The sequence below is a fragment of the Euleptes europaea genome, chromosome 16 (assembly GCF_029931775.1).
Source record: "Euleptes europaea isolate rEulEur1 chromosome 16, rEulEur1.hap1, whole genome shotgun sequence".
NCBI lineage: Eukaryota > Metazoa > Chordata > Lepidosauria > Squamata > Sphaerodactylidae > Euleptes > Euleptes europaea.
In genome coordinates this window covers 17,810,389-17,836,412 of record NC_079327.1, presented here as the reverse complement: position 1 = coordinate 17,836,412, position 26,024 = coordinate 17,810,389, and positions in this window count along the sequence as shown.

Sequence of the window (26,024 nt, the reverse complement as noted above, 5' to 3'; positions counted from 1 at the left end):
TACCTGGAGGTTGGCAACCCTAAGTTCAGGCCTCACCAGGATGTTGGCACTGGCAGCCCTACTTATGAGAAAGGCCCAATTCAGTACTGGGCCACAGCTCACTGCTGTTATGGGATATCTGCCAGACACTGCCAAAAATCCTCAGGTCCAGCCCATAAGAACACACCATCTGCATTTGGACAGACATTGTTGCATTTTTTGCCTGTGTCAATGTCTGCCAGGAATGAATGTTGATCTATCACCAGCATATTGAACATGAAATATGAGTCTCTTGCGACGAAAGTACCATTCCAGTCTGCTGAAATTTCTGTGTTGGATATAAATCTAGTCCCCAAATTCCTTTATGTGAGCAATTTTACTGCTAGTTATCAGAATCTAAAGGCTAGAAGATGTGAGAGATCCATGACTGGATCGCCTGAAAAATTATTTTTAATATTAAAAAAAAAAAGACGAGGGGACACAAGCTGAGTTACAGCTGCACTAATAGGTGAACCTTTGCTATTACTGGTTCCCTAGTAAGAAACTGTTAGCTGTTAGCATGAGGTTCTGTTTGATTTTGCAGCACCTCCCTTCCTGCTCTTCCTCTCTTCACATGTCTTTTTGATCAAAATGGAATTGATTAGAAACTGACTCCAAGTTCCTAAAAAGAGGTAGGCTGTTTATGCTTGGTAATTAGCAGCATGTTCCAGGCTGAAGTGCCCCACATTTTTTTTCCTCTTCATGCTGAACCGTCATTCCGGGCGTCACTGCAAAGCTGGCACATACCTGCTTCACATTTCTTAAGAGCCCCTTTAACGCGACCTCTTGTATTTGCTCCATCCCTGCATTGAAGCATTCACTGAAGGAAGCATGCAGAATCCCAGTGGCGGCTTAGCTATGCAAACGGCCATTGTTAATGGCTGTGCAAATGAAGGAACGCAGGAGCAGGTGAGTGGGGCGGTGGAATTTGTTTGACTTTCTCCTCTAGCAATGGGACTGTGAATAGTCATTTTAAAGGGCGGATTTAAAAAAGCAGCGTTGAGCGAGCATCAAAATCGACCCTGCATAAATGGCCGTAGAGAAAGGACTGTTGCATTTCCAGGAGAAACTGGACAAAGGGGAATTAAGTGTGGATTTCTCTTAACACTATTATTAATGGTGCGACAATATTGCTGATGTTCCACATGGCCAATATTGGGAGAAGGGGGACACATTCTTCTTTGGAAGCAGAACATGTGATGTGAGAATGCTATACCCAGAAGGAGAGCTTCACCGTGCCTGGAAAACGAAGAGAAGGCAACACCAGTGGATGCAAGGGGTGTATGCAATTAGTCCAAGTGTTTTCAACTTGCTGTTGTGGAACTGGGTAGAATTAGGATCAAATTCATTAGAATGTAAGAAGAGCCTTCCCCTCAATAGATTATCTGGCAGATTCTTAGATAGCCCAGTCGAACAGAGAGCCTGCCCGTGCGGAAAGGCAAAGTCAGAAACACTTATCCATTTTTATTCAGTTGTGATTCATATTCTTCCATAAGATTTCACACTTTGCTGTTTGTTCTCATGACTATCATTTAATCTATCTGCTGTCTGGCAAATTAAGGCTGTTACTTGATCCGTAGTTTATTATTTAACAGCCACTTTGGAGAAACGCTTAAAGTCATAAGCAGTTACGCCTAAAGTTATTTGCATGCAGGCACTCTTTTTGCACTGTTAAGAAGAGCCTTGCTGGATCAGACCAGCGGTCCATCTAGTCCAACATCCGGTCTCACGTGGTCACCAGCCAGCTACTCTGGAGAGTTAACGACAGGTCACAGAAGCTAAGGCCTTCCCCAGATGTGTCTTCCTAGCACTGGTATTTAGAGGTTTGCTGCCTCTGAGTGAGGAGGTTCCTTTTAGTCACCTTGGCTAGAAGCCACTGATGGCATAACCTCCACGAATTTGTCCAATTCCCCTTTGAAGCCATCTATGCCTGTGGCTATCACTACATCTTCTGGCAGTGAATTCCACATGTTAATCACTTGCTGAATTCGCCCTCTGCCATCAAGCCCAGGGAGTGACCTTGGGCCAGATACTGTCTTTCAGCCTAACATACCTCACTAGGTTGTAAGAATTTTAAAAACAATTTGGGGTAGGGTTGCCAACCTCCAGGTGGCACCTGGAGATCTCCCGCTATTACAGCTGATCTCCAGGCATCCAAGATCAGTTTCCTTGGAGCAGATGGCTTCTCTGGAGGGTGGACTCTATGGCATCAAACCCTGCTGAGGTCCATCCTTTCCCAAAACCCCACCCTCCCCAGGGTCCACCTCCAAAATTTCAAGGTATTTCCAAATAGGGTTGCCAGCTCCCTCTTCACAACTGGTGAAGAGAGCGGGGTTTGGAGAGGTAAGGGACTTCAATGCCATAGAGTCCAATTGCCAAAGCGGCCATTTTCTCCAGGTGAATTGATCGTTATTGGCTGGAAATCCATTGTAATAACTGGAGATCTCCAGCTAGTACCTAGAGGTTGGCAACTCTATTTTCTAACCTAGACCTGGTAACCCTAGTTGCCGGGCAGGGGCCATGTATGTTATCTGGAGCTCCGTAAAGGGAGGGTAGAAAGAAAAAATATTTTACATGTCTGGAGATGAATATGAAGAGGATAATTTCAGAGATAGCCCTACTTCTTAACACCCCTCCCACCATGCTGGTTCCCTTCTTGAAATACTCTCTGGATGTTGTTCCCACCCACAGATACACGCTCTTTTCCCTCTGGCTGAATTTTGAGATCAAAAGAAGTTCAAGGAGAGGGAAAATGGCCTGCTAGGGCATTATTGGAAGATGTGGGAAGAATTAAGCAGCTCCCACTCACCACGATTCTTTCCGGCAAATGTCTTTCACTCACCGCTTGCATTTTCCTTTGTAAGAGAATTGTTTAGAAAGCAGGCGTTTGCAAGTATAATGTGTAGTTGTGCCTTAATATAGCTGCTAAACGTGGAAGGAAGAGAAAGAAACAAAGGTGAGGGCTATGTTGAAGGTTGAGGGGCTTTTTAGGGATGGCAATTTTGAAAGGATGGGTTTTTAAAAGTGGGAAAGAAAGGATGCCGTATATGCCATAAGGAGGGGTATTTCATTATATCAGGAACAGAAAAGAGAGAAAGGCTGCAAATTAACAACAGAACAGAAAATGGGAGGCTTACAAAGTAAAAAAGAAGAATGAAAAGATGATGCACAAACATAAAGGAGAAAAGACAGCTAAGGATGAGCCTAAAATATAGCAAAAATAAACAGGATTCTTGTGCTAGCTTAGGGCATTTTCACAGATACTAATGCACTTTCAATCCACTTTCAATGCACTTTAATGATCATTTGCAAGTGGATTTTGCTGTACCACACAGTAAAATCCAGCTGCAAAGTGGATTGAAAGTGCATTATTCGGCAACTGCGAAAAGCATCATAAAGACTATTCCACCGTAACCTTTCACAGACCTCAGTAGTGAAACATACACATACAAACAAAACAAAACAAAAACCATATTAAATTAGGAAGAAACAAATTATAAACAGAAGTGTCTAAGGGCCATGAAATGCAAGAAATATACAGTTAGAATCGAATCAAGTAGCACCTTAGAGACCAACAAAGTTTTTGGGGTATTAGCTTTCGGGAGTCAAAGTTCCCTCCATCAGGTATTTGACCCTCAAAAGCTCAGACCAACACAGCTACCCTCTGAAACTATCTTCAAGAAATATACAGTAAGACTGTCGTTACTGACAATTCAAATGTGATGCTTTAAAAAGCCGGAGATTGTCATGGTCTCTACTTTACTTCATCACCTCTGAATGCACGCATTTACATGTAGAGAGCCAGTGTGGTGTAGTGGTTAAGAGCGGTGGTTTGGAGTGGTGGACTCTGATCTGGAGAACCGGGTTCGATTCCCCGCTCCTCCACATGAGCGGCGGAGGCTAATCTGGCGAACTGGATTTGTTTCCCCACTCCTACACGTGAAGCCAACTGGGGTACCTAGGGCCAGTCACACTCTCTCAGTCCCACCTACCTCACAGGGTGTCTGTTGTGGGGAGGGGAAGGGAAGGTAATTGTAAGCTGGTTTGAGTCTTCCTTAAGTGGTAGGGAAAGTCTTCTTCTACTTCTACTGTCAGATAGAAGTATATAAAAACCAACTCTTCTTCTTCTTACTTGGAAGAAAGGCGTCATTAACACATATTTTCATGCTACTTGATTTCTCTGCTCATTCTCTGCACTATGGCACCTTTACACAAGTCGCTACTTGATGGCGCAGTCATGAAATCCATGCACAAAACCAGATTTCAACAATTCTGGCAATGCCATCTTTGAACCTCTCCTGTTGCTATTACCCAAACCACACAAACAGTGCCATTCAAAGCAAATTTATGCCATTGGCTTTTCTGGGCCCCAGTGAGCTTGGTGGATGTTGCCCAGTGCAGATGGGGGAGGGCCTTTCATCCGGGATCACTGCGCATGCACAACAACTAGGGTTGCCAACCTCCAGGTAATAGCAGAAGATCTGCCGTACAACTGATCTCCTGCCGATAGAGATCAGTTCACCTGGAGAAAATGGCCGCTTTGGCCATTGGACAGTATGGCATTGAAGTCCCTTCCCTCCCTCCTCAGTCTCCGCCCCCACAATCTCCCGCCGATCATGAAGAAGGACCTGACAACCCTAAGAACAACATGTATTCTCACGTCCACGTTTTGTGGGGAAAGGCAATCTAGAAGGATTTAAAGAAGTGTTAGAAATGGATAGAGGCCTTTTCGTGCGAAAGTTACAGTACCAGACACAGAAAGGGATGGCAACAGCTTCTCAGGGATTGTTCTTCCCTTCCTCTTCCCTACCCAAAACCTTTGCCTGTTATCTCTTTGACAGAGTGGTGCACTGTAAAATTCAAATTTCCATGGGCTGCACAGAGGCATGAAATTGCTCTCAGCTCCTGTCTGACAGCTAGCGGCTGCCTCTGGCCAGTTTCCGTCTTCTCTTCCCTCAGGAGCAAACACTTGCTTTGCAAGAAGAAAGCCAAGGCCCTGACTCCTCAGGCACAACCCTTCTGCAGCTGCCCCACGCAACATATTTTACATATTTTAGTCATTTATTTGCTTATATAACTTCACTTGAGACTTGCAGCCAAGGATTTCCAAAACCGTATATAATGTTCAGACCTAGAGTATCTTCTTAGCCTCTCCATGTTCTTGGCCTTACGTACTCACCTATTCATTTTTAAACTTTATCACCATCCTATTATCAGTTCACAGGTTTCTCACTGAGGGATACAATCTACGTTTCCTATTCGCGTTTCCTCCTCCCCATTCCATTTTTCTAGGCCCTATTTACCTTTTTACCCAGCACCCCCACTCTGGAGAGCCAGCGTGGTGTAGTGGTTAAGCGTGGTGGTTTGGAGTTTGCTGGGGCCAGTCAGACACACTCAACCTAATCTACCTCATGGGATGTCGCGAGGATAAAAATGGAGGGGAGGAGAATAGGGTTGCCACCTCCAGGTACTAGCTGGAGATCTCCGATACAACCCATCTCCAGCCGATAGAGATCAGTTCACCTGGAGAAAATGACCACTTTGGCCATTGGACTCTAGGGCATTGAAGTCCCTCCTCTCTCCAACCCCCCCTCCTCAGCCCCCTCCCCCAAATAACCTCCCGCCGGTGGCGAAGAGAGACCTGGCAGCCCTTGAGGAGAATGAGGTAAGTCATTTTGGGTCCCCATTGGGAAGAAAGGTGAGTTATAAATTAAGTGAAGTACAAGCTCTGCAGGCCTTCAGAGTGAAGGGGGGAGAAATGAAGCAGAAGAAGAGGAGGAGGAGTTGTTTTTTATATGCCGACATTCACTACCACTGAAGGAAGAATCAACCCGGCTTACAATCACCTTGCCTTCCCCTCCCCATAACAGACATACTGTGAAGTAGGTGGGACTTAGAGAGTTCTAAGAGCTGTGACTAGCCCAAGGTCACCCAGCTGGCTTCTTGTATCGGAAAGGGGAAACCAACCCGGTTCACCAGATTATAGTCCGCCACTAATGTGGACGAGTGGGGAATCAAACCCAGCTCTCTAGATCAGAGTCCATTGCTCCAAACCACCGCTCTTAACCACCACACCTCGCTGGCTCTTCTTGCACCTCACTTTTTTCCTTTTTTCTTTTTTTCCTTTTTTTTTTTTTTTTTTTTGCAGGAGGAATGAGCAGGTATTCCCTCATCTCTTGTTAATATTTGCTTACAAAGATTTGGATGCTTTGCTTTCGGCTTTTGGCTTTGTTAGATCTGTTTGTATCGCCTGTGCGTGTTGTATAGATTTTATGCACTATTCATATGGCATTTATACATACAATCTGCATCATTTGGAAGCACAATAGTCACATAATGCTGAGTTATTGATGTACAAAGAATGTTGAGAAGGCATGCATTTTCCAGGGAAAATGGAGCAAAGAAAGAGAAAAGGCATGAAAACAACAAATTACGAGTTTGATTTGCGCAAGCGAGAAGGGAAACCAAAGCGGAGTTTTTGCAGGGAGATATGGCAGGGTTGAGAAATCAACATTCTCACAATGGCATTGTCTCAGCTTCAGTTAGGGTTGCCAACCTCCAGGTACTAGCTGGTGATCTCCTGCTATTACAACTGATCTCCAGCCTATAAAGATCAGTTCACCTGGAGAAAATGGCCGCTTTGGCGATTGGACACTATGGCATTGAAGTTCCTCCCCTCCCCAAACCCCACCCTTCTCAGGCTCCACCTCCAGAATCTCCAGGTATTTCTCAACCTGGAGCTGGCAACCCTAGCTTCAGTGCTAACCCATCACCTTTGTCTCTAAGTAGGGTTGCCAGCTTTGGAGGGTGAATTCTATGGAATCAAATCCTGCTTGAGCTTCCTCTAGGGTTGGCCGCTCCAGGTTGGGAAATACCTGGAGATTTTGGGGGCGGAGTCTGAGGAGGACAGGGTTGGGAGAGGGGAGGGACTTTGATGCCATAGAGTCCAACTGCCAAAGCAGCCATTTTCTCCAGGGAAACTGACTTATAATGGCGATGGATCAGTTGTAATAGTGGAAGATCTCTAGCCACCACCTGGAGGTTGGCAACCCTAGCTTCCTCCCATCTCCAGACTCCACCCTCTGAAAGATCCACCTCAAAAACTCCAGGATTTTCCGAAGCTGTGGTTGGCACCCCTAGCTCAGACCAGGTTGGCAGTGGCAATGAGGTGGTGGTGGTGACGGTCCAGCCTTGACTTAGCTTGCCCCTGAATGCCAAGTGGCTCTGCAGGGCAATAACCCATGCGGACGTTTCCCGGTAAATTAGGCCAATCTGCCCCTTTGCAAATTTTCCCTTTTCCTCAAGTAAGCTGAACCTTTCTGTTGAAATTCAAAATCCTCTGACATCTCCGCTGGGTTTCAGCCTTTATATTTGGATATATATGATATTTTTCTCTATGTGAATGTGAAAATTTAGCATACAGTTGCATAACCATATTAAACGTTTCATCCTTTTTTCTCGGTGCGGGGAGGAGTTCTCTTCTCCTTTTCGGCAGTATGTTTTCTGATCAAGGGTTTAAGCCTAGCAGGAGAGTTCTCTCCTTTTCCCAGAAGAGAGAGATTTTGGCTCACCCAGCAGAGGAAGCATCAAAAGACGCAGCAAGTACACCGATACAGGAATTCACTTACCGGATTGAGGTACTGCTGTGCATTCTCATTCAGACTGGGGTGAATTTTGCAGAGACTTGCTAATAATGGCAATATTGATTACATTCAAAATGCTCTGCGCACTGGAATTAAATGAGTCAGACAGACAAGAATTCGCAGACGCGAGTCTAGAATGATGGTCTAGCAAAAAGGGGGGGGGATCCACACACAATAAGAGGTATCAGAAGCACATTGAAAGGTTCCCAGAAGAAAAAGGTGATGATGATGGAGGAGGAGGAGGAAACACACCTTAAACGCTGCATAGAGAAGCAAGCTTTTTTGCCTGTGCAATAGATGAGCAGATAAAGTCAGCACATGCATATTCCGGCCCTGGTAAGGTTGCCAACCTCCAGGTACTAGCTGGAGATCTCCTGCTATTAAACTGATCTCCAGCCGATGGAGATCAGTTCACCTGGAGAACACAATTGAATTGTGGCCTGTGTCGTTTCCGATCTTCATCCAAAAATATCAAGATGAATTTTATTTCCCCTCCCCATCAGTTATCAACCTCTTGCAAAACAATAATGAAATAAGACACCTTGTGGATATTGTGACATGCCAGGATGCTAGTAAGGGAATCCAAGAGCTTATTGGCTTTCCTTTCAAAAGGTCAACTTGATGTCAGTATTATGGCATTATGCAAATTGTGACATCCTAAATCCACTAGAAGAAAATGTACAACCTCACAGGTCCTGATTCAATACTTTGCTGTACTAAAATGCCTGATCCTGGAGCCCAAACGTGGTCAAACTGTGTTCAGTACAATCCTCTAAATAGGTGATTGGAAGTCTTGACCACAATCCAGATGTGATGGTGTGATTGTTTACCAGAGTCGTCCTTCTTCCTCAGATATACTATTGATCTTTCATATTGAAGTAATAAATGCTGAAGGAATTGTTACCGTCAGCAATTCACAATTAAAAAAAAAAAAACCTCATACTGCAGCTTGTCAGATGTGAGATGAAGATAGAAAGTGGGAGGTTTGTAATGTTGCCCCAGGCACTTGAATATCTAATTCTCATTGAAATTAACTAGAGCTAGCTGTCCAATTCTGCTTGGTTGCTTAGGAATCAGTTCAAACATGGCAATGTGAGAGAATGCATTCGGGTGGGTGGAAAGCATCAGCCTGCAATTGGCACCCAACTCCAGACACACTGACTTCCAGTTTATGAAGCAAGCCAGTCCTCCTTTCTCCAAGCAGAACTTTAGAAATACCTACCTGAGATTCAGGCATAGAACTGTGTGTGTTATGCGCTGTCAAGTCGCTTCCAACTTATGGCGGCTTTATGAATTAATGACCTCCCCAACGTCCTCGCATTAACAGCCCTGCTCAGGTCTGGCAAACTGGAGGCCACAGATCCCTTTATTGAGTCAATCCATCTAATTGCATCAGCAGCTTAATGTCCCTTTGGCTTTCATCTGCTTGTGTCATTAAGAATATAGTTAAATTGTGGAACTCCCTGCCCCAGGATGTGGTGATGGCTGCCAACTTGGAAGGCTTTAAGAGGGTAGTGGACAAGTTCATGGAGGAGAGGGGTATTCATGGCTACTAATAAAAATGGATACTAGTCATGATGCATACCTATTCTTTCCAGGATCAGAGGAGCATGCCCAATATATCAGGTGCTGTGGAACACAGGCAGGATGGTGCTGCTGCAGTCGTCTTGTTTGTGGGCTTCCTGGAGGCACCTGGTTGGCCACTGTGTGAAAAGACTGCTGGACTTGATGGGCCTTGGTCTGATCCAGCATGGATTTTCTTATGTTCTTATGTTCATGGAGAAGAGGGCTATTCATGGCTACTAATAAAAATGGATACTAGTCATGATGCATACCTATTCTCTCCAGGAACAGAGGAGCAGGCCTATTATATTAGGTGCTTTGGAACACAGGCAGGACAATGTTGCTGCAGTCGTCTTGTTTGTGGACTTCCTAGAGGCACCTGGTTGGCCACTGTGTGAACAGACTGCTGGACTTGATGGACCTTGGTCTGATCCAGCATGGTCTTTCTTATGTTCTTATATTAACAGCACTCTAGAACTGCACCAACATTATTTATTAAAGATGTATCCCACTTCTTTTCCATGGACACAGGTTGACTTCTGTATACCAGAAAGCTTTCTACTGCATCAGAGTTCGAAAGTGAAAACAGCAATGGGACAAGCAGTCCCTTGGAAAGTGATACCGGTCTCCGAGCCTATTGATTTAGCTCCCGTCAACAAGAGACAGCTTTGGGGTTCAGTGCAGAATTTGGAAGCAGCGTGGGCGTAAGCACAAAGGTAGAAATACTAGCGCTGGTCTGCAGACGTCTGCAACCGACAGGTCTGATTCAGTACAAAACCAAATGTGGGTCTTCAAAAAGGAAATGAAATCTTTCAAGTTAAGATATAATGGAAGGGTAGGCAGGACACTGAAATAACCCTTATGTGAAAGGAATGGCAGGCAAAGATGTTTATGGGACTAAAGAGTGGTTTTACAGAAAGGGAAATGATACAGGTAAACCACTGTCAAGGAATCAAAGTGAGAACCATGCACAGATTTATACCAGTGCACTAAAACAGTTGTGCATGTTGTTCTTGGGTATATCTATTACTTATTGTGCGCCTTTTCATAATAAAGGACTTGCAACAATCAGTGTTGGGGTTGCGGAAACTTTATAGATTATTAATCAACATGCCAGTAAACAGTAATGTTAAGCTGTATATTTTCAGTTAAACAAACTGACCCTCTTTTACAGGTTTGTTGATCCCCTGCTCTGAAATTTGGCATAGCTTGGCTCTTACATTCCACACAATTGTTGACTCATGTGGTAGAAAAACATTATCCCAATAGAAAAGAGCAACCAAAATGATCAGAGGGCTAGAACAACTGCCCTATGAAGAGTGGTTGAAATGCTTAGGGCTGTTTAGCTTAGAAAGAAGGTGGTTAAGGGGAGATATGATAGAGGTCTATAAAATTATGCATGGTACGGAGAGAGTGGACAGGGAGAAGCTTTTCTCTCTCCTTCTCTCGTAATACCAGAGTACAGGGTCATCTGCTGAAGCTGGAGGGTGAGAGATTCAAAACAAATGAAAGGAAGTATTTCTTCACACAGTGCATAGTTTTTCACAGCACCTAATATTGTGGAACCCCCTGCCCCAAGATTTGGTGATGGCTGCCAACTTGGAAGGCTTTAAGGAGAGGAGAGGGCTGTCCATGGCTACTAGTCAAAATGAATACATGTCATGATGCATACCTATTCTGTCTAGAATAAGAGGAGCGTGCCCATTGTATTAGGTGCTGTGAAAAAAAGGCAGGATAATGCTGCTGCACTCATCTTGTTTGTGGGCTTCCTAGAGGCACCTGGTTGGCCACTGTGTGAACAGACTGCTGGACTTGATGGCCCTTGGTCTGATCCAGCATGACTTTTGTTATGTTCTTATGGACTTGGAAAAAAAATCCATTATCTCTGTCTGATCTGCCTGCTGGGTTGGGTTGGTGCTGCTCCCAACTGCAGCAGAAGTAGTAACACCCTCCCCCCCCAAAAAGAGGTCACAATATGATGGGCAACATCAACTATGTCTGATTGTGCATGCCATAAACATGGTAATTCAAGGGCCACATCACACAAAGTTGACGTCACATTTCCTTCCAAAAACAATTCTGTGAGATAGGATATGCGGGACTTCTGTAACTTGCTAAAAGCTACTTAGATGGCTCAGCAAACATTTGACTCTGACCACTATATCACACTAGCACAATGCCTTACACCTGAAGTGGCCTTATATTGAGTCAGTCCTTTAGTCTATCAAAGGTCAATATTATCTACTCTGACAGCAGCTGTTCAGGTTCGCAGGGTGAGCTCTTTCACATCACCTACCACCAATCCTTTCAGCTGGAGATGCCAGGGATTGAACTTGGGATCTTCTGCATGTAGAACAGATGTGCCAGCATAGGGTACTGGTTAAGAGAGGTGGACTCTAACCGGGAGAAGCAGGTTGATTCCCCACTCCTCCACTTGAGCGGCAGACTCTAATCTGGTGAACCAGGTTGGTTTCCCCACTCCTACACATGAATCCAGCTGGGTGACCTTGGGCTAATCACACACTCTCAGCCCCACCTACTTCACAAGGCGTCATTTGTGGGGAGAGGAAGGGAAGGAGATTGTACTCTGGTTTGATTCTCCTTAAAAGGTAATGAAAGTTGGCATATAAAAACCAACTCTTCTTCTGTCTCCTGTGAGTTATGATCCCTTTCCCTGAAACTCCATCTAGTATAACACAAAGTGTATCAGGCACCAGTTTTTATCAGTCCATCATCCAAAGTGACTGCCATGTCTGTGTCCTGGATCAGTTGAATGTTCAAGTGATGCTTTCTCGTACCCATAACCTGCTGCGTTAGAAGAATGCTCGTTCCAGGACTGAGGTGTCCAAACTGGTAATGGGTACCTACTAGACAGACCGCCAGTGCATAGGACTGTTGGATTGTGATTAGCTGGGAAATAACTGCCCATCCATTTTGGCGTCAATCTAATATGTCTATATTTGCCGAGGCACATGTCACATGTAAAATAAGTAACTGACAGATAAGAGCAGGTGCCAAAATACGGAGAGTCTGATGGTAAGAATAAATCATACATCGCCAGATGATTTGGTATGAAGTAGATACCTATCACCTGAAGCATGCATATAACTCCCAAGTTATTCCCAAAATTTATTGTTACCTGAATTTATGGTATATTTACTGTTCCAGATTAGTTGACATGCCTTTAAGTCCAAATTTACAAGGGTCTGATAACATTTTCCTTCTGATGTCGACTCATCCACTGTGGCTGTTGGGTTTTTTTGTGAGCCTACTATGAAAATAAGGGCCAAAATCTATCTGCTATTTGGCTAGGAAGATGGAACAGGAAGATAGGGAAGGGGTGTCCAATTTTTGTGCATCTTGGAGGGGGCACATTAAATTGCTTAGTCTCTCATATAATACCATTTATATATTTTATATTCTTCCTTTTTTTTTTTGCTAGAACCCAAACAAAACACATTTTTTCTCCCCTCATTGGATCTAATTATGAGCAGAGTCTAACAGACAGCCTTCTGTTAATGACAGATTACTTCAATTGTCATAGTTAGGGTTGCCAACCTCCAGGTACTAGCTGGAGATCTCCCGCTATTGCAACTGATCTCAAGCCGATCGAGATCAGTTCCTTTGGAGAAAATGGCCACTTTGGCAATTGGACTCTATGGCATTGAGGTCCCTCCCCTCCCCAAACCCTGTCCTCCTCAGGCCCCACCCCAAAAATCTCCAGGTATTTCCCAACCCAGAGCTGGCAACCTTGGAATGACCCGGTGCTTGCACAGGGGACCTTTACCTTTTACCTATAGTAGGGTTTCCAACCTCCAGGTAGTAGCTGGAGATCTCCTGCTATTACAACTGATCTCTAGCTGATAGAAATCAGTTCACCTGGAGAAAATGGCTGCTTTGACAATTGGACTCTATGGCATATAAGTCCCTCCCCTTCCCAAGCCCCACCCTTCTCAGGCTCTGCCCCAAAAATCTCCAGGTATTTCCCAACCACCCCAGTTCACCAGATTAGATTCTGCTGCTCATGTGGAGGAGTGGGGAATCAAACCCAGTTCTCCAGATGACCGTCCATTGCTCCCAACCACTACACCGTGCTGGCTCTCACGTTCCTGTCCTTGTTCTCTACGCAGGCACATTAGCAGCACATTCTTCGGGAAAAAAACAGCACAAAGTGGCTTCTCTAAAGAGGCTTGCAAGCCAGCAGGTGTGGCTCTGTAACCACCTGAGGATCCTAACCTGCTGGTTGAAGTCATCTGCTTGAAGGAACTCAAGGCAGCAGATATTGTTCTCTGCTCTGCCTTTTCATCCTTGCAATAACACCACAACGTCGCTCGTTGTAAGGTCGCTAAGTGCTTTTTACAGAACTGGGAGTTGAACCAAGGTCTCCCCACTCTGAGTGCAGAAGCTACATTTGTCTGTCTTCGCAAACAGCCGTTACTTTAGACTCCACTGTGCATTTCACCCGCACAAAGAAACTGGTTCCGTGTGATTTGACCGCATGTCGGCTACAAAAGTCAACACACATGGGGGGAAACCGTCCTTGTTGTCCTTGCCACTAGAACAGAACGTCTGAGAAGATAAATGAAAAAAAATGTCCCTTTAGAAGGTATTAGGAATAATTTCCACATATTCAAACTGTGAAAAGAGTGGTGGCTTCCCCATTTACCTCCAGCCCTGAAAAACGAGCCTTCCTTTGTTTTGTTTTCCGTGCAAGAAGTTATTTTGCGGTGTGGTGATGTCACATTTTGATCCAATAAGATCCACCTTTTGGCTCCCTCTGCTTCCCCCCCCCCCCACTTTGTTCTAGAGAGCCAATTTGTTAGACAAATGAGAATCTGATGCCTTCACTCATTAGGCTACTTAAAGCTTCATTTTTTAACCCGATAAATCCAAGTTTGTTGCGAATTTTGCTTCAGTTCCACTTCACGCTTTAGGCACAATCCCATCCTAGGGTTGCCAGCTCCAAGCTGTGAATAGGGTTGCCAGGTCCCTCTCTGCCACTGGCAAGAGATTGTTGGGGTGGAGTCTGAGGAGGGTGGGGTTTGGAGAGGGGAGGGACTTCAATGCCATAGATTCCAATTGCCAAAGAAGCCATTTTCTCCAGCTGAACTGATCTATATTGGCTGGAGATCAGTTGTAATAGCATGAAATCTCCAGCTAGTACCTGGAGGCTGGCAACCCTCATTGTGAAATATCTGGAGATTTTGAAAGTGGAGCCTGAGGAGGGTGGGATTTGAGGAGTGGAGGGATTTCAATGGGGTATAATGCCAGAGTCCACCAGTGGCCATTTTCTCCAAGTGAGCTGATCTCTGTCACCTGGAGACAATTTGTAACAGCGGGAGATCTCCAGCCACCACCTAATCGATCCCCACCATACATATTAGGAGAACATAAGCAGGCCTAGATAACAGCAGAGGGTTGGCAATTAAGGCTGAGTCAAATGTTTAGGGGCAATAATTTTGGCAAGAGAGGGACCACAAAATATTCACCCCAAGACACTCAAACAATTTCTGTTTTGGCCTTGGTTCACTGGTTTGCTGCCCTGATTGTCTAATATATTAATATAGGTCCCCCCTTTTTCTTCTTCTTCCTGGCAAATGTGACTTCATAATGCATAGATTTAGCTGTGCATCTGAACCACGGAGTGCATTGCTTTCATTCTAAATCCATTCACCCATAGATGACATCATCTTCTAGCCAAGACTGATCGGCTGCGTGGTGATACTTTTACTAGGAAGAAGGCCAATTCTGAACAATAACAAAAATGCTGTCCAAATTGTTGCTGACTGGGGATTGTGAAAAGGCTCAATGTGACATCATTGCTTGAATGCCAGGAACTATATGGGAGCATCTGAATCTGAAAGCTCCTCTTTGACACATTGCAGACTTTTCCATCACGATTCGTGCCTCTGTCACCTCCAGATTCAAGTACTGTAATGTGCTGTGGGTGGGGCTGTCCTTGAAGGTAGCTCAGAAACAATTGCTGGAGTAGATCTCAATAACCTATCTTTTTTGGCTGAGGAGGGGTATTTCATGCATGTGACATCGCAACTAGGGTTGCCATGTCCCCCCTCTCCTCTGGCAGGAGGTTTTAGGGGCGGAGGTGAGGCAAAGATTGCGTGCGTGGCCATGCCGACGTGATCACATCACTTCTGGTTTGCACCTAGAAGTGTTGCATCACAAGGGGCCTTTTACCAGTCAAACTGGGAGTTTGAGTGGTAAAAGGCCTGTTGGGATGCGGCACTTCTGGGTGTAAACCGGGAGTGAAGTGGTGCGGTGGGCAGGCACTTGTGCATGCATTGCCTGCTGACCCTCAGCTGGTCGGTGGGAAGCCAGGTGGATTGGCGGGCGTTTTCCCGCCACCACCAGGCACTTGGCAACCTTGTGGGGGAGGTAGTTGTGAAATTCCTGCATTGTGCAGGGGGTTGGACTAGATGACCCTGGTGGTCCCTTCCAGCTCTACGATTCTATGATTCTAATCACAACTGCACTCGTTTTCAGGCACAATACAAGTAGGGTTGCCAACTCTGGGTTGGGAAATACTTGGAGATTTGACCAAGGGAAGTTGCTGTAAATTCCTTCAGGAAAGACATGACATCTGGAAGAAGTAGGGTTGCGAACATCCAGGTATGGCATCAAATCTGTGCTGAGGTCACTCCCTTTCCCAAACTCTTCTTGGGGATCATTACATTGTCGGGCACGGTCCCCTAATCTCCAGGAATTTCCCAAGCTGGAGCTGGCAGCCTTCAGAAGAAGTGAGGAAATTGGGTTCAGGAATTCTATTCTCTCCCGCCTCCCCCGCTGCCTTGTGTTTATTTCCCTGTCTTTTTGTGTGTCCGTTCAATTTGTCCATTTTAGACTACGACCCTCCAGGTCAAGAAACTGGCTATTTTTATATCATGTCGAAGTTGCTGTTCCTTATAGATGATGACGAAGAGGTGGAGGCTAGCCTTACATTGCCATCATCTGTATAAATTAGTAGAAAAACAGAGTACGTTTCTAGGTCAGCTCCAGATAGCAATGGAGAAAATAATCATGCTCTTCCCCCACCACCCCCATTATTCCTGAGAGGAAAACATTGTCCACAGATTTCAAATATCGAGCATGATCTAACCAAAAACAACCATGTTTGTACATCGCCGATTTCCCAGGGAGCATTAAAAAATGTGCTTTGAACTGCAATCCTATGAGCACTTAGTTGGAAATATAAACCACTGTAGATTTTACGGGACTTAACAGGTATTTGAGCAGAGGATCAAGATACACATTTATTACTTTTAGTGTTGTTAGAGGGAAGGGAATTTCTTTTTCCAGAATGCAGTCTTTTAGATGCAGCCATCGATTCCTCTTTTTTTCCTGTTTTATAAAAGGGCATTGTCTTTCATTTCCCTTTTGTTTCTGTTTGTAGAGAAAACAATGCACAGCCTTCTATGACTTTAGCCCTTGCAGTTGTTTAATGTTACACACCATAGGAGGGGAAGTCTAGCAGGAGTAGGGTTGCCAGGTCCCTCTTCACCAACGGCAGGAGGTTTTTAGGGTGGAGCCTGAGGAGGGTGGGGTTTGGGGAAAGGAGGAACTTCAATGCCACAGAGTCCAGTTGCCAAAGCGACCATTTTCTCCAGGTGAACAGATCTCTATTGGTGGAAGCTCAGTTGTAATAGCAGGAGATCTTCAGCTAGTACCTGGAGGATGGCAACCCTAAGCAGGAGGGTTTGAGGGTTTGGGAAGACATTGCCTGCCTCTGAGAATCTATCGAGTGGAATTTTGAAAATTCACAGAACCTTCCTTTCCTTCCTACCCTTCCTCTCTTCAAATTTCTCTTTCATCACAAAGGAATTGATGAGAAACGGACTCCCCGTTTCTAAAAAGAGGGACGGCCCATTCCTGAGGGGGTTGGATCCATGGTGGTTGGGAGCGGCGCAGACACGCCACCTACTTAGAGGCTTCCCAGACACCACGGTGAGAAAAAAAATCTTTTTTAATTGTAAAAAAAAAGATTTATACTATCTGAAGATAAACTAGAGTATAATAATTGTAGGATTATCACCAGGATGTGGTGATGGCTGCCAGCTTGGAGGGCTTTAAGAGGGGAGTGGACATGTTGATGGAGGAAAGGGGTATTCATGGCTATTAGTTAGAATGGATACTAGTCATGCTGCCTACCTATTCTCTTTAGTATCACAGGAGCAGGCCTATTATTTTGGGTGCGGTGGAACACAGGCAGGATGGTGCTGCTGCAGTCGTCCTGTTTGTGGCTTCCTAGAGGCACCTGGTTGGCCACTGTGTGAACAGACTGCTGGACTTGATGGGCCTTGGTCTGACCCAGAAGGCCTTTCTTATGTTCTTAAAAAGGGGGGAAAGGGGGAAGAAAATGCCCCATAGCGAACAGCAAGGCTGAGCCACCAAAAAAGGTAGCACAGCCTCGCTGCCACTCAAGGGGGCATTCCCGGGACAAAAGGGGCTAGGAAGCTGACTAACTTCAGCTCTGGCTCTTGGAATGCCCTGGGAACAAGCCCCCGCCAACACCCACACACTGACATGGACTTTCCCTTCTGGGAAATCCCTGCCAGCATGGCTGCGCTGATGACAGGGGCTAGCAAAGTCCTGTGGCTCCTAAACACCAGCGTGTTTCCCCCCACACCGGCATAAGTACCCCCTTATTTCATAAGTGGGTACCTATGCTGGCATGGGACCACACTGGCTCCTATGGAGCTTTGCCCACCCCTCGGTATAGTTCCCAACCTCCAGGAACCAGCTGGAGATCTCCTGCTATTACAACTGATCTCCAGCCGATAGAGATCAGTTCACCTGGAGTAAATGGCAGCTTTGGCAATTGGACTCTATGGTATTGAAGTCCCTCCCTTCCCCAAACCTCACCCTCCTCAGGCTTCACCACCGCCTGTGGTGAAGAGGGATCTGGCAACCCTACCCCTCTGGAATGTGCTTGAAAAGAAAGACTTCAGGGAGAAATTGGTTACAAAAGAATTAAGAAAATGTCTCTTTATAATGCTGGTTTAATTGGCATGAGTAATACGGTTCTGTCTTGGGGTGCATAGCATCAACAGGACTTTATCCCCCCCAAAAACTGAGGAGCACAGCAGTTCAGTATTCACTGGCTTCAACAGGGTTATTTCCCAACTTACGGTACATAGAACTGCGACACCATCTTTTGATTCCCTCTTCAAGAAAAAAAGGTACAATGAATGTCTGCCCTGGTATGAACACAGACAAGTCTGAATCTTTGAATGTGCTAATTGTTCTTCATTAAGCTCATGCAAAAAAAAATAAAAATCAACAAAAAAATCAGTATGCCAGTACTACTCAAGAGTCTTTTGTAGAAGCCTGAAATTTTATGTTATGATGTAGAACCACAGTATTCTTTTCACTGCAACCACAGTTATCTTTCCTTCCCCCTCCCCATCTAGGTAATCACTTGGTAATTACAATGATTGCATCATAGGGTTGGTTCACATTCACAGCAGATGGCTTGCAGTTTCGCTGGCTTCCAATTCAGCCAGACGTTCTATTCCTACAGAAAAGATCAATCTATCATGCTTCTCAAGCACAAAGGCCATTTACATCTTTGTAGAAGGCGGTGTATCAACAACTCCCCCCCCCACATACTTAAAGAAAACACAGCTGCCTCCGTCTCCCCCCCCCACAAGGCAGAACTGTTTCCTTTTATACTTTCAGGCTTCTTCCCCTGAGCTGCTTTTTCCTGGGAGGACACAGGGCCGTACTAGGGTTGCCAACCTCCAGGTACTAGCTGGAGAGCTCATGCTATTACAATGGATCTCCAGCCAATAGAGATCAGTTCCCCTGGAGGAAATGGCTGCTTTGGCCATTGAAATCCCACCCCTCCCCACACCCTGCCTTTCTCAAGCTCTGCCCCCAAAATCTGCAGGTATTTCCCAACCTGCAGCTGGCAACACTAAGCCACACCCACTTCCTGATCACCTAAAACTGATTCAGCAAGCAGCCTTTTCCTTAGCAGCCTTTCCTCATGCTTATAGACTGAAGGCATGTTTTGGGGGAAATTAGGGTTATTTGGGGGTTTGCTGCATTTTGTATGTTTCCAGTTTGGATTTTCAAGCTGCCTTCAGCCAGGAGGAAAGGCAGGGTGTACATATTTAAATAAATAAAAATGGAAGGGATTCTATATCTATACATCAGCACATGTCAACTGTTTACATGGGCGAAAACTTTACCTACCACTATGTTGGTCTTATAACTCATGCTCACTATTGCATTATCTGAACTTAGGTGGGGATTTTCTTTACTTAATCTGTACCATAGTGCAGAATAGGGCTGTTGATTCGGTTCGGCCCGAACTGAAAAACAGCCGATTTTCCATGATTCGGTGGTTTTTAGTTCGGGAGGAACCGAACTAAAAAATGGCAGGAAAAGGGGGGGCCGAATTCAGCGAGTTTGGGAGTTCACGAATAAATCCGGCCAATTCGGGGCGTCAGTAAGCAGCATAACCGTCAGTAAGCAGCAGTCTCTTTCCCCGGCCAATCGGTGGCCAAGCTGGGTCTTCTTCTGGCCAATCAGTCAGGATTGAGTACTGGAGGAATCAGCTGATGTGCGGCCCGGCCGGGGAGAGAGAGGGAAATCCTCGTGTGTGTGTGTGGGGGGGTGCTTGTGCACATTCGCTCCTTTCTGTGGCTGCAGGGGGCATATTTTTTGGGGTACAGACCCCAAACTTTCAGCAGAGATTCAGACAAACCTTCTCAAGAGACCATCCAAGTTTTGTAAACATTGGGTCAGGGGGTCCCGAGATATGGGCTCCCCCCTTTTTTCTTTCCATGGCTGCAGGGGGCGCATTTTTGGGGATACAGACCCCAAAGTTTCAGTGGAGCTTCAGATGAGCCTTCTTAAGATACCCCCAAGTTTTGTAAACATTGGGTCAGGGGGTCTCGAGATATGGGCTCTACCCCTTTTCCCTTCCCCCCTTTTCCATTTCCGTGGCTGCAGGGGGTGCTTTTTGGTGGATACAGCCCCCAAACTTTCAGCATAGCTTCAGACAATTCTTCTTAAGATACCACCCAAGTTTTGTAAAGATGGGTTCAGTGGGGGCAGAAATATTGGCTCCCCCCTTTTCTCTTTCCGTGGCACGGGGCGCATTTTTGGGGGTGCAGATCCCAAACTTTGAGCAGAGCTTCAGACAAGCCTTCTTAAGAGACCACTCTTAAGAGACCACTCAAGTTTTGTAAATATTGGGTCAGGGGGTCCCGAGATATGGGCTTTCCCCTTTTCCCTATTGGGATGAATGGATCAGCTGATCCTGTATGCATCTCCAGAGAAAAACGTTCCGTGCCTAATTGGAATCATCTTGGATTACAAGTCCTCCCCAGCCCCTCCTGATGGAACAGAAGACCGCCACAGTAAGACCCCTTTGGGAGCTTTAATCTATAATTTTTCTCCTGTGTGTGTGTGTGTGTGGGGGGGAAGCAGAGTCTGTGTGTGTGTGGGGAGGGAGCAGTTTCTGTGGGTGGGGGGAAGCCAAAGGGGGCTTTTGCCGGTTCTGCCTGGGGGTGTGTTCCCCCTCGAGTCTCTCTCTCCCTGGTTTGAGGGGGGGTTTCAGTTGTGTGTCTTCAGGTTTTCCCTCATTCATAAGAGCGGTTAGGTCTATTTGGATGCTTGCTCAAAACTGGTTTTCAAATGGTGACTTAAAGAATGCATTTGGAGTCCCATGCAAAAGGGGAAATTCCACCCCTCCTGCTCATTATGCATAGCTAGCTGCCTCTGTCCCTTTCCATGGTTTGCAAACTCCCAGGTGTCAGGTGTTGCTTTGCACAGTTGCAAAGGTGTTGCTTACAAGATTGTGTTGTTTTGCAGTCGTGTTGTAATGCTTTGCAAACTTCTCAGCTGTTTGTCGGGGCTGGGAGCTTTGTGCGTGGGCGGCAAGCTCTGCTCAGACATGCACATTAAGGGTGGGGGGCCCTTTCGTGGCCCATATCTCAGCCCCCCCTGGCCTAATCTTTACAAAACTTGGGGGGTCTTTCAAGAAATGTCCTTTGAAGCTCCGCTGAAAGTTTGGGACCTCTACCCCGAAAAATCCCCCCCCCAGAGCCGCGGAAAGGCACGGTTGTGTTTTTAATGGCTTTATTCGGCCAAATTTTTTTCCCGAACTTTGAATTCCCGCCGAATTGCACGGACCCAAAGCGGGGGAGTTCGGACTTCGGCATATCCCAAATCTAAACGAGCCGAATTCAGCCGAATCTGAACTATACCGATTTTTTTTTAATTCAACAGCCCTAGTGCAGAATGACTGCTTATAATGATCCCTCCTACACAAAGACCCAGAATAGTATTCTGTTCTCAAAAAGATGTGTGCATCCCATTTATGCTTATCACATGAGTCTGAATCAGGGGATGTAATCGAGAACAAAGTTAGGCACACATTTGCTTGTTGCTTCAAAGAAGAAGAAAAAGAAGAAGAGTTGTTTTTTATATGCTCACTTTATCACTTAAGGAAGAATCAAACAGTCTTACAATCACCTTCCTCTTCCCACAACATACACCCTGTGAGGTAGGCAAGGCTGAGAGAGCTGTAAGAGAGCTGTGTCTAGCCCAAGCTGGCTTCATGTGGAGGAGTGGGGAAACAAATCCAGTTCACCAGATTGGCCTCCGCCGCTCATGTGGAGGAGTGGGGAATCAAACCCGGTTCTCCAGATCAGTCCACTGCTCCAAACCACCACTCTTAACCACTACACCACGCTGGCTGGAGCAGAAAGCATTTTACACACACACATTTACAATATGCTTCAGCATTCTTAACTTTTTGACCTGGGTCATGGCCTAATGAATACGTGTGGGGATTGTTCATGGTAGTCTGGAGGAGAGCAGGGGCTGCAAAGCATTCTGGGTGAAATATGTTTAGATATTCAGCCAAAGCAGAACATGCTTGACTTTTGCATTGAAATCAATGGTACTTAAATTTGGTTGGACGGTACCCAGCATGTTGTTTCTTTAATCAACACAAAACAAAAGCAACCAGTGTGCCATTATAAACAGCATTCCTATACTGTTCCTAATTATATGTAACTAACATTTTCCTAATTCACAATTATAATGGAAACCAAGCCTCCATTGAGCACGTCTTTGATGAAGCAGGGTTAATTATGGAAATGACATACTGAAAACAGCGAGATAAAAACCATACTCTATGCATTTCCTGAAAGGCTGAAAAATATAGTTTACTTGCCAACAATATTAATGAGAAACTATATAGACATCAACAGCTGTGATCGACCAACCCCATAAGGTGGCATGCTTGTGTGCAGACGCCTCCAAGCCCTTTAATCAGGGAGCTGAAGAGGCAGTGCAATCCAGAAACCAATTACAGGTAAATCCCAAGAAACACAGCTCTGCCATCAAAGTGCCTATTCAAGAGCTCTGGCACTGATAAGGAGGGCGCAGTTGATGTTGGCATTCTGAGACCCTACCAATGATACCTAAAATTAAACCCGTGAGCTTCATAGCACCTGCTGTGTTTCCTGGTGCCCACTGGCTTCTTGAGTTGTGGGGGGGGGGGCGGGAGAGAGAGAGAGAGACTTTCATAGAACTGGGGAACTAACTGGTGGATTTGGGTCATTCCCTCGGTGTGGTGAGCCAGCATGGTGTAGTGGTTAAGAGTGGTGGACTCTAATCGGGAGAACTGGGTCCGATTCCCCACTCCTCCACATGAAGGCAGTTGGGTGACCTTGGGCTAGTTACAGCTCTCTTAGAGCTCTCTCAGCCCCACCTACCTCACAGGGTGTCTGTTATGGGGAGGGGAAGGGAAGGTGATTGTAAGCCAGTTTGATTCTGCCTTAAGTGGGAGAGAAAGTCGGCATATAAAAAACAGCTGCTCTTCTTCTTCTTGTTCTTCTTCTTCTATCGTTTAGGAGAAGCTGAAGGTGTGTGACTTTAAATTTCAGAGAAACCCATCACCAGTGATAACCTTTCAACACACCATCACATCCCCAAGATGTGCTACGTTTGGTACATCCCACCTGCACAATATACTTCTGCTCCCGATGGCTAATCAGAGCCAGTTGTCATTATAACCTGAAGTTTCCTATTCTGTCACCAGGGGAGAAAAATACACCACTCTTCAGTGTAAGGGCTGAATCCTGGGCTTGCTGGAACGCAGCATGTCTCTCCCCAGATGGATGAGATGCAAATGAAACATGTTGTCTAATGTCAAAAGACACTGTACAGAAATAACAGGAATATGCCAGGGCCTAATCCTTCCTTGCCTCAGTGCCTCTGATTAAAACCCCAACAATATTTAATATCCCTTGCACTGCAAAAAAATACTGAATGAGGAAAGACATTGATATTTCGGTTGCTGTTCTCATTCTCCCAAGTGCAGGTTCAAGATCTTGAAGCCCTTGCCATTTCTAAGCAATGTACCATTTCAAGTCCTTGACATTAAAAACAGTCATTTTTACAAAAACTCCATGTGTGTGCTGGAAAATAGAAAGAACAAGAGCTGTACTTCCAATTAACCGATATCGGGTTTCGGGAACAGGCAAAATTGGTGACAGATACGGAGATCTTTCATTCTCCTCTCCATCTCCATCACGCTTGGACAGTCATCTGACTTGCTTTCTATGGAACAAGGAATTTCAGCATTGCCTATCTCCTATCCCTAAATGTCAGAGGGCTTGCTGACGTACAAAATCGCTTGTTTCAAATGTCTCCAATGGGTTGTTTGCTGCCAGAGGCACAAGAAAAAAGGGAGCAAAAATCAGAACAAGGGGAAATTAGAGAAAATTAGAGAAAGCACTGACTTTTGAGACACTGTTAAATAAAGAAAAGGATCATCTTCTGGGGGAAATATATCAATGTTTACTCAAGTATGAAACTGAATCTGAACAAGTTAGTGTGTATGGTCAAATGGATGCAGAATTGTCGAGAAAAGATTTAGATGCAACAGTGGGAGAATCTTTGGACAAGATCTATAAAGTGTACAGCAAGCAATAACTTGAGAGAGAACTGGTTTAAACAGTTCTATAGATGGTATTTGACACCAGTGGATATAAAAAGGATGAATATAAAAGCAGATAGCCATTTCTGGAAATGCAAACCAATCAATGGGACTTACCTTCATAGTTGGTGGCCTTGCAAAAAAAAATAAGAAATTTTGGATTGAAATCCACCAAGAAATGCAGAAGGTGTTAAAAGATTGTTTCCCTCTAGACCGAGAGTCAACGTTACTGGGAATAATACCGACAGAGCTGGAAAAAAACTGTAGAGAACTTTTCAATTATATGATAATGGCTGCCAGAGTTGTTTTGGCATCAATGTGGAAGCAAGAAGAAATCCCAGAGACAGAAAGATGGAGAGAGAAAATAGCAGAGTACGCAGTGATGACAAAGTTGACTCATTTGCTGAATAAAAGATCTCTAGGGGAGTGGGGAAAGAAATGGAAACCCTACTATGATTATGCACAAATTTAATTATGTAACAATGCTAGAATATTTAGTGCAAATAAGCAATAACTACCAATTGATCATTCAAGAATAAAATACTGTAGATCTTAAAGGCATTTTATTTTAAGCAGGAAACAGCAATTCAAAAATAATTTGTTTGATGCTTATGCTAAGTCGGTATTCAGTAAAAGTGTAATTTTTCCTACTGTAGACAACCTAAATACATTGCTTAGGAAAATAGGTGGTAACTTAAAGAAAATTGTGAGTAGGCATTACAGAGTAGCTTAACAATTAGGCATGTGATAGCAATTTTTAACTAAGGGATAATGGAGTTATTTTACAACATGGTCCTCTAATTTAGATATGTTTATTTACTTAGTTCCTATCATAGAAAGTAGCTGTTGTATGGCACTCTTTGGAAGGTTTGATATATTGTATGTGTGGTTTTGTGTCAGAGTGTTATTGCATATTACGTCCTTTTTGTTTTATATATATAACAATCAATGAGAAGGCTAAGGATAAGAACATAAGAAAAGCCATGATGGATCAGACCAAAGCCTGTCACGTCCAGCAGAAGGGTGGCCAACCTCCAGATACTAAGCAAAATTGAAAGGAATATAACAGCAGTACAGACCACAAACAACCTCCAGATACTAGCTGGAGCTCTCCTGCTATTACAACTGATCTCCAGCCGATAGAGATCAGTTCACCTGGAGAAAATGGCAGCTTTGGCAGTTGGACTCTATGGCATTGAAGTCCCTCCCCTCCCCAAACCCCACTCTCCTCAGGCTCTGCCCCCAAAACCTCCTGCCGGTGGCGAAGAGGGACCTGGCAACCCTATCCAGCAGTCTGTTCACACAGTTGGGAAACCAGGTGCCTCTAGGAAGCCCATGGTGCCTCTAGGATGCTGCAGTCTTCACAGGGAACATGCTTAAAATTGATCTTCTCCTGCTTACAATTAGGGTTGCCAGGTCCCCCCTCTCCATCGGTGGGAGGTTTTGGGGCAATTGCACACGTGTGTGGCTGTGCATGATGCGATCATGTCACTTCCGGGTTTACCCCTGGAAGACAGCATCGCCATGCATTTTGGGGGGTTGAGTGCCATAGCAGCCGTGGCGATGAGGCACTTCCAGGAGTAAACCTGGAAGTGACGTGGTGACGTCACACGCGGCTGCATGCATGTCCAGTCCCCGCTCTTGAGCAGCTGGGTGGATTGGCGGGCAATTGCCCGACGAAACTGCCCACCTGGCAACCCTACTTAAAATGCATGTTTACTTTTGAGCCAAGCACCCTATATACTCATATAGGTCTTTGTAAAATTAAAGTGAGAAGCATTTTGTGTTCAGTTGTGCCTCCACAGGTGGCAGTATTCATTATT